Source organism: Coregonus clupeaformis, chromosome 1 (genome assembly GCF_020615455.1).
Source record: "Coregonus clupeaformis isolate EN_2021a chromosome 1, ASM2061545v1, whole genome shotgun sequence".
NCBI lineage: Eukaryota > Metazoa > Chordata > Actinopteri > Salmoniformes > Salmonidae > Coregonus > Coregonus clupeaformis.
In genome coordinates, this window is record NC_059192.1 from 23,695,486 (window position 1) to 23,705,243 (window position 9,758).

Sequence of the window (9,758 nt, forward strand, 5' to 3'; positions counted from 1 at the left end):
TAACACACTACGCCGCCAGGGACTCAAATCCTGCAGTGCCAGACGTGTCCAGGCCCGTCTGAAGTTTGCTAGAGTGCATTTGGATGATCCAGAAGAGGATTGGGAGAATGTCATATGGTCAGATGAAACCAAAATATAACTTTTTTGGTAAAAACTCAACTCGTCGTGTTTGGAGGACAAAGAATGCTGAGTTGCATCCAAAGAACACCATACCTACTGTGAAGCATGGGGGGTGGAAACATCATGCTTTGGGGCTGTTTTTCTGCAAAGGGACCAGGACAACTGATCCGTGTAAAGGAAAGAATGAATGGGGCCATGTATCGTGAGATTTTGAGTGAAAACCTCCTTCCATCAGCAAGGGCATTGAAGATGAAACATGGCTGGGTCTTTCAGCATGACAATGATCCCAAACACACCGCCCGGGCAACGAAGGAGTGGCTTCGTAAGAAGCATTTCAAGGTCCTGGAGTGGCCTAGCCAGTCTGCAGATCTCAACCCCATAGAAAATCTTTGGAGGGAGTTGAAAGTCCAAAACATCACTGCTCTAGAGGAGATCTGCATGGAGGAATGGGCCAAAATACCAGCAACAGTGTGTGAAAACCTTGTGAAGACTTACAGAAAACGTTTGACCTGTGTCATTGCCAACAAAGGGTATATAACAAAGTATTTAGAAACTTTTGTTATTGACCAAATACTTATTTTCCACCATCATTTGCAAATAAACTCATTAAAATTCCTACAATGTGATTTTTTGGAATTTTTTTCCTCATTTTGTCTGTCATAGTTGACGTGTACCTATGATGAAAATTACAGGCCTCTCATCTTTTTAAGTGAGAGAACTTGCACAATTGGTGGCTGACTAAATACTTTTTTCCCCCACTGTACATAGTGACAGCAAACATAAAAATAATAACATATGATGTGGACATACTAAAGACAGGAAAAGAAGGTATAGGAATTTAGTTACGGGATATTTAGATTACGAAAATGGAAACTTAGGAATATTTGAGAGAATAGTAACGTGGATACTGATATGGGAAAATAGGGTGTGGTCTAGTGACCTGAGGCTGAATAAACCATTGGGAAAATAACTAAGCACAGGTGAGCGAAAGTGGTTTTATAAATTTGAGATAAGATAAGGGAACAAAGAAAAATAAGACTATAATACTGAAGCACAGGAAAGCGAGTGTGTTATCGTAATGGGAAGTGAAACAAGGGAACAAAGAGAATAAAAATAATATTAAAAGAAACACAAGGGAGAGAAACATATCATACTCCTGAGTGGCGCAGTGGTCTAAGGCACTGCATCGCAGTGCTAACTGTGCCACTAGAGATCCTGGTTCGAATCCAGGCTCTGTCGCAGCCGGCCGCGACCGGGAGACTCATGGGCGGCGCACAATTGGTCCAGGGTAGGGGAGGGAATGGCCGGCAGGGATGTAGCTCAGTTGATAGAGCATGGTGTTTGCAACGCCAGGGTTGTGGGTTTGATTCCCACTGGGGGCCAGTATAAAAAAAAACAAAAAAAATCGTATTCACTAACTGTAAGTCGCTCTGGATAAGAGCGTCTGCTAAATGACTAAAAAAAAAAAAAACATTTTTGGAAAGAAGCAGAGTATAAAGATATACAGTGGGGAAAAAAAGTATTTAGTCAGCCACCAATTGTGCATGTTCTCCCACTTAAAAAGATGAGAGAGGCCTGTAATTCTCATCATAGGTACACGTCAACTATGACAGACAAAATGAGGAAAAAAAATCCAGAAAATCACATTGTAGGATTTTTTATGAATTTATTTGCAAATTATGGTGGAAAATAAGTATTTGGTCAATAACAAAAGTTTCTCAATACTTTGTTATATACCCTTTGTTGGCAATGACACAGGTCAAACGTTTTCTGTAAGTCTTCACAAGGTTTTCACACGCTGTTGCTGGTATTTTGGCCCATTCCTCCATGCAGATCTCCTCTAGAGCAGTGATGTTTTGGGGCTGTAGCTGGGCAACACAGACTTTCAACTCCCTCCAAAGATTTTCTATGGGGTTGAGATCTGGAGACTGGCTAGGCCACTCCAGGACCTTGAAATGCTTCTTACGAAGCCACTCCTTCGTTGCCCGGGCGGTGTGTTTGGGATCATTGTCATGCTGAAAGACCCAGCCACGTTTCATCTTCAATGCCCTTGCTGATGGAAGGAGGTTTTCACTCAAAATCTCACGATACATGGCCCCATTCATTCTTTCCTTTACACGGATCAGTCGTCCTGGTCCCTTTGCAGAAAAACAGCCCCAAAGCATGATGTTTCCACCCCCATGCTTCACAGTAGGTATGGTGTTCTTTGGATGCAACTCAGCATTCTTTGTCCTCCAAACACGACGAGTTGAGTTTTTACCAAAAAGTTCTAGTTTGGTTTCATCTGACCATATGACATTCTCCCAATCCTCTTCTGGATCATCCAAATGCACTCTAGCAAACTTCAGACGGGCCTGGACATGTACTGGCTTAAGCAGGGGGACGCTCAGGATTTGAGTCCCTGGCGGCGTAGTGTGTTACTGATGGTAGGCTTTGTTACTTTGGTCCCAGCTCTCTGCAGGTCATTCACTAGGTCCCCCCGTGTGGTTCTGGGATTTTTGCTCACCGTTCTTGTGATCATTTTGACCCCACGGTGTGAGATCTTGCGTGGAGCCCCAGATCGAGGGAGATTATCAGTGGTCTTGTATGTCTTCCATTTCCTAATAATTGCTCCCACAGTTGATTTCTTCAAACCAAGCTGCTTACCTATTGCAGATTCAGTCTTCCCAGCCTGGTGCAGGTCTACAATTTTGTTTCTGGTGTCCTTTGACAGCTCTTTGGTCTTGGCCATAGTGGAGTTTGGAGTGTGACTGTTTGAGGTTGTGGACAGGTGTCTTTTATACTGATAACAAGTTCAAACAGGTGCCATTAATACAGGTAACGAGTGGAGGACAGAGGAGCCTCTTAAAGAGGAAGTTACAGGTCTGTGAGAGCCAGAAATCTTGCTTGTTTGTAGGTGACCAAATACTTATTTTCCACCATAATTTGCAAATAAATTCATTAAAAATCCTACAATGTGATTTTCTGGAAAAAAAAATCTACATTTGTCTGTCATAGTTGACGTGTACCTATGATGAAAATTACAGGCCTCTCTCATCTTTTTAAGTGGGAGAATTTGCACAATTGGTGGCTGACTAAATACTTTTTTTCCCCACTGTATTAGGGAGAAGGATACCATTAACTGAGGAATATCAAAACTTTCAGTTGAGATCGCTAACAGAAATAAGAAACTTAGCAGAGGCAAGAGAAGAGTGGCTATATATAGATTGGGCTGGGAAAGTAGGAAGGAATTGGACAATACAGAACATTGGAGAAACTCTTGAAGAGTTAGCAGATCAAAAAAGGTTGTATTTTCTAATAACCCCAACAGATGAACAGGTTGAACCTTGGCTGACATTAGGGAAAGAGGTAAGGGCATAAGAGGGAAAAGGCAGACAGGAAAACAATAGGAAGTGTCTATAAGTATTGAGAGAAGTTCAGTGGGTTATTCCAAAACGAGCGACAATAATAAGGGAACAATTAGGCACGAGGAAAACAGTAAGGAAAATATTGTTGGCCTACATCCTAACAGAGACACTGAACCAAACATAAGGCTACAACAGCAATTTGGTATTGTGAAAGTTGTCCAGTTAGTTTTTTAAACCTTACGATAGAGGTAAACGCAGAACGTTGGTTGAGAATGGTTTTTATTTTTTGTCTACTAGTAAGAATAGAATAATTTCCATGTTCTAGTCTGCGGGTGTTAGCGACTGGGGCTCGCTGAACTCACGCGGGCTGTAAGGGACATTATGGGTTAAGTTTGGTGTAGTTTGGTTGCTGCTGAAAAGAAGCTGAAGCTAATTGTATAGATTTTTTTTCTATTGATAATGTAAAATTAACAGCCAACAGAAAGACTCATGTGAAGGTGAAATTACAGAGGAGGAACTTCTGGATGCAATTTAAGACTTTAAGTCTGGGAAAACTCCAGGGTTGGATGGCATACCAGTCGAGGTATACCAAACCTTTTTTGATATACTCAGAGGACCGTTATTAGCATGTTTTAACCACTCCTATGTAAATGGTAGATTATCAGACACTCAAGAAGAAGGTCTGATTTCATTATTACTGAAACAGGATACAAGTGGAAAATATAAAGATCCAGTCCATTAAAAAAATTGGAGGCCCCTTACACTTCAGTGTTGTGATGCAAAAATTCTAGCAAAATGTATAGCGCATAGAATAAAAAAAGGTATTGTCGGACATTATTAATTCTAATCAGACAGGTTTTTTACATGGACGATATATTGGAGATGATATAAGGCAAGTACTGGAAACAATAGAACACTATGAAAAATCTGAGAAACCAGGCCTGCTATTCATAGCAGACTTTGAAAAGGCATTTGATAAAGTATGACTGGGGTTTATATATATATATAAAAAGCATTTCAATTTTGGAGAATCTCTTATAAAATGTATAGTAACCCTAGGTATAACATAGTAAATAATGGCTATTTTTAAACTGTCAAGAGGAGTGAAACAAGGTTATCCACTATCGGCATACCTATTTATTATGGCCATCGAAATGTTAGCTATTAAAATCAGATCCAACAATAATATCAAGGGATTAGAAATCCAGGGCTTAAAAACAAATGTGTCATTGTACGCTGATGATTCATGTTTTCTTTTAAATCCACAATTTGAATCCCTCCACAGCCTCATAAAGGATCTAGATACATTTTCTAACCTCTCTGGATTACAACCAAATTATGACAAATGTACTATATTATGTATTGAATCACTAAAAAATACAATTTTTACATTACTATGTAGTTTACCAATAAAATGGTCTGATGGTGATATGGATATACTATGAATACATATCCCAAATGAAATAAATTAGCATAAATAGATAAGATTTTGCTACCATGGAAAGGTAAATACCTGTCAATTTGTGGGAAAATCGCCCTGATTAACTCTTTAGTATTATCCCAGTTTCGCTATTTGCTTATGGTCTTGCCTACACCTAGCAAACTGTTTTTTAAATTATATGAGAAAAAAATATTCCATTTTATTTTGAACGGCAAGCCAGACAACATTAAACGGGCCTATTTATATAATTAATATGAATTTGGAGGACAGAAATTATTAAATATTAAAGCATTAGACCTATCACTAAAAGGTTCAGTCATACAAAAGTTATACTTACATCCAAACTGGTTCTCTAGCAAATTAGTAAGATTGGGTGAGACAATGTTCAAGAATGGCCCTTTTCCCTTTATTCAGATTACAACCTCTCACTTTCAGTTATTTGAAAAGGGAAATCTTCTCCCAAATATCACTATTTCTAAAACAAGTCATAGAAAGTTGGTTGCAATTTCAATTTAATCCTCCAGAAAAGACAGAACAAATAATGCAACAAATATTGTGGTTAAACTCAAATATACTAATTGATAAAAAAACATTTTTTGAAAAAATGTTTAAAAAAGGTATAATCTTCGTAAATGATATCATAGGTAGGACTGGTGGAGTTGTCGCACATCCAGCTAACAAAAACATATGGAAATGTCTGCTCTACCCAAAATTACAACCAAATAATTGCAGCATTACTGCAAAAATGGAAGAGGAAAGTGGAAGGGGGAAAAAGTACGGAACTTGTCTGTCGGCCCTGTATTAAAGAACATAATTGGTTAAAGAAAATTGTGATAAATAAAAAAGTATACCAGTTTCATTTAAGGACCAAATGATTGACAGCCGTCCCATATAGATTGCAAAATAGTTGGGAAGATATTTTTGATATACCAATTCCATGGCATAGTGTTTATGAACTGATACGCAAAACGACGCCGGATTCAAAACGTAGAATTTTTCCATTTAAATTATTATACAAAATTCTTGCTACCAATAGAATATTGTTTAAATGGGGGATACAATCTTCCCAGCTCTGCAGATTTTGCTGTGAAGAGACAGAATCATTAGATCATTTGTGTTGGCACTGTCCATTTGTAGCTTGTTTTTGGACACAGGTCCAGGAATGGCTAAAGGATTGCAATATGTACCTGGTGCTATCCCTGCAGGTAGCACTACTGGGTGATCTGAAAAGTCATAGTCAATCATTCAATAATATAATAATACTTTTAGCAAAAATGTTTATTTTCAATTTACAATCTATGAATGAGAATAGAAGGGTTCAGAACTTTTGTAAAACATCACAGTACAGTTGACAAATATATGGCAAATAGAAATCCAATATGGATGGTGTTAAGAGATAGATGGGAGGTGTTGAATGGAGTTGAAGGCTGGGACTAATAACAACTAACAACAACTAATAACAACAAGATAACTAATGTAAAGCATACTGTGTCCACAATAAGTATATAGGTTATAGGTTGAGAGCTTTTGTGAAAGAGCACAGTTAGAAATATATGGCATATAGAAGCAAACCGGATGGACATCATGAAAATGATCGGAGAGGTTGAGGGTAGAGGAAGTTCAGGAGTAACAACAAACAAAATAGAATTATTGTAAAATTGACTGTGTCCATAAAATGTATATAGTATGTATAAGCTGGAAGTAGAGGCCTAAGCATTGTTGTTCACTAGTTTACTCCAATTAGGTAAGGAGTGGTGGGGTTGGAAAGTAATAAAGGGAAATATATTTTTTTAAGGATATATATGTATGGATACGTATTTATATGTACAGTAATCCCTCGTTTATCGCGGGGGTTACGTTCCGAAAATGACCCGCGATAAGTGAAATCCGCGAAATAGAAAACTTTTTTTTTTTACAATTAGCAACTATTACATGTATACAAATACAGTGACTCACGTGTAGGCCGTTTCACTGCTCTTCAGACTGGGCCGCTGCATCCTGACTGCGCTCTGCAGTGTTCTCTTCTTCTGAAGCCCGCGGTGCAGGTGTGTTTGTTCGGGAGAAGAACATAGTGATAGGCAGCTGTTGTCGCTCTTTTTTCTTCTTTGCAAAAAGATCCTTGTACACCGACATGCCACCATCGATTACGTTGGAGAACTGTAACGAACGGCTCATCAAAGGGTCGAAATTACAAGATAATTTGGCCAACTTAATGTAAATTTGCCAAGCTGTTTTATGTAACGCATACATAACTGCACGAGACGACAAAATGATAGCACAATTCGTAGCATGTTTTGATACAAGAAGCGGGAGTGAGTTTTTAGCGAATCAGAATGCAGAGCACAATGCACCAAAAAAAAAAAAATGCATTATGAAAATCCGCGAAATAGCGAATCCGCGATAAGTGAACCGCGAAGTGGCGAGGGATCACTGTATATGTATGTGTATATGTATGTATGTATATACACAGTATATATATATTTGTGAGAAAATAAACATATGGGGATGGAAGTAATACAGACAATTACATTAATGGAAGTTACAATATATCTGCAATATTTAAGCTGATTTACCCCCTAATTCAATGAAAAATAAATAAAGAATAGAAGAATTTCCATGTTTTAGTCTGCAGGTGTTAGCAACTGGGGCTTGCTGAACTTGAGCGGGCTGTAGGTAGCTTAGTGGTTAAGAGCGTAGTGCCAGTAACCGAAAGGTCGCTGGTTCTAATCCCCGAGCCGACTAGGTGAAAAATCTGTCGATGTGCCCTTGAGCAAGGCACTTAACCCTAATTGCTCCTGTAAGTCGCTCTGGATAAGAGCGTCTGCTAAATGACTAAAATGTGAAAAATGTGAAAATGTCTGTAAGGGACATAATGGGTTAAGTTTGGTGTAGTGGGTCACTGGTTGCTGCGGAAAGGAGGGGGTCAAAGTGGGGTGAGTGTAACCGGTGTGAAATGGCTAGCTAATTAGCGGTGTATGCTAGTGGCGTTTCAATCAGTGACGTCACTCGCTCTGAGACCTTGAAGTAGGGCAGCGGCGTTTGTGGAGCGCTGTTAGAAATTGCGTAATTCAAATCTGGTATTGGAATAAGGGAAAACATAATCAAGAGATATTCAATCCAAGCTAAATTTATTATATGCCAAATGTATGTATGATAAGTATGATGGTTCGTATACGGGCTCACTGAAATACCACGCAGGGCAGACAGAGAACTGACTTCCTCATTACAAATTCTTCCGTAAATACCCTGACAGTTTTAGTTCCCGCTCTCTGCTGGGCCTATCAGGGTAGAGGTTGAGCGTGGTTTAGACTTACTCAGCCAATCCGTTGGCGCACCGGCTGGTCCCAGTCCCTTGGCGCTCCACTGTTGCACACTGTTGCCAGGCATACGTTTTTATCATAACAACCTGTGGAGTCAGCACCCAAAAGACACCGTTCCACTGTACCTACGTTCAAGGACGGTTCACAGACAACGGTTCACAGACAACAAAGAGGCAGTGTTCGTATCTGTGAGAAATACAAGTCTTATCATCCTACCCCCTAACGTTCCTCACATGAATCACAGCTTGTTATGTGAAACAATTAATATCAGTACAGTACAAACCTTTTATGCTTTAATCATTAATGCATTCTTTGTAAGTTAGTCATCCCATCCAGTTATGAGAAAATAGATCCCCACAATCCCCCTTTTCACACCCACTAGGGTGTGATTCAAAAAATGTTAAAGGAAAAATTTAGGATTCCCTCTTTTGACACCATTTATGGTGTCACTCCAAATAACATAGTTGAACAACACATAAGTAAGCATGAGGATAACAGCATAACAAAAATTTATTCACACTAAAATTTTATTATAAAAGAAAATAAATGTTAAAAACCTTCAATCCTCCCCTACACCTAACATGTACTGAGTTGGCTAACAGCCACCCAGGAATCCTTTACCTTCACATCAGGAGGAATAAACAATCACAATGGTTAACTTGATTAATAAAGCATAAAACACAGGATTAATAGAACACAAGATTATTAAAACATAAAACACAAACAGGGAAGTGAATTTTGGCCCCCTTTAGACACCCTCTAGGGTGTCACTCCACCAAGCCTGGTAGGTCATATCCTTCATTCCTTAGGTCGGAGTCCGGGATTGGGCCGTATCTCACCATCTGTTGGGAAACCGCCTTCTCCATCTCCTTTTCTCACCAACCCTCAGACACAGGGAATAAGACAACATCCACAAAGAACAAGTATACCCATAGAAGCTATAACTTCACCCAGAATAGTTACAACAATAGTTTTCCATTTACCAAATATGTTATCAAACCAACCGTTTAGGGAGCTATCAATACCAGAGTTCTCAGCCAGTTCGTTCGTCAGCGTGGTGAGTCCCTGAAGCGCTTTGGTCACGGACCCGTCCGGTGCTGTATTGTTTGGGGATAAAAATACAGCACATAGATCCAAACAGAACACAAACTCCGCCCCGCTCAGCCAAAAGCATATCTAAAGCTATTCTATTCTGCCATGTCATTAAGCTAGTTGCCACTGTCTGCTCAGCTAATCCCTTTATTGCATCACGAGTGTGGTTTATAAATCTTTGCTGGTTATAGTAAATATAATTTATCCAATCTATGTTTTTATTAATTGTTGACCACCAGAAAAGACTTGATTCAAACCCAGCTGCGATCTGATTCCTAGCTTTGAATTCTTCTGGAACCCCTCGAGGTACTCCTATCCCATCAATATATATCCTTTCATCAAAGGATCCCGGGAGGAGGTCCCACTTTCTACGTGACAACGCACCAGTCTCTGACACGTTTGATTGTTTGCGTATGTAGGTGAGTTCACAATCTGTTA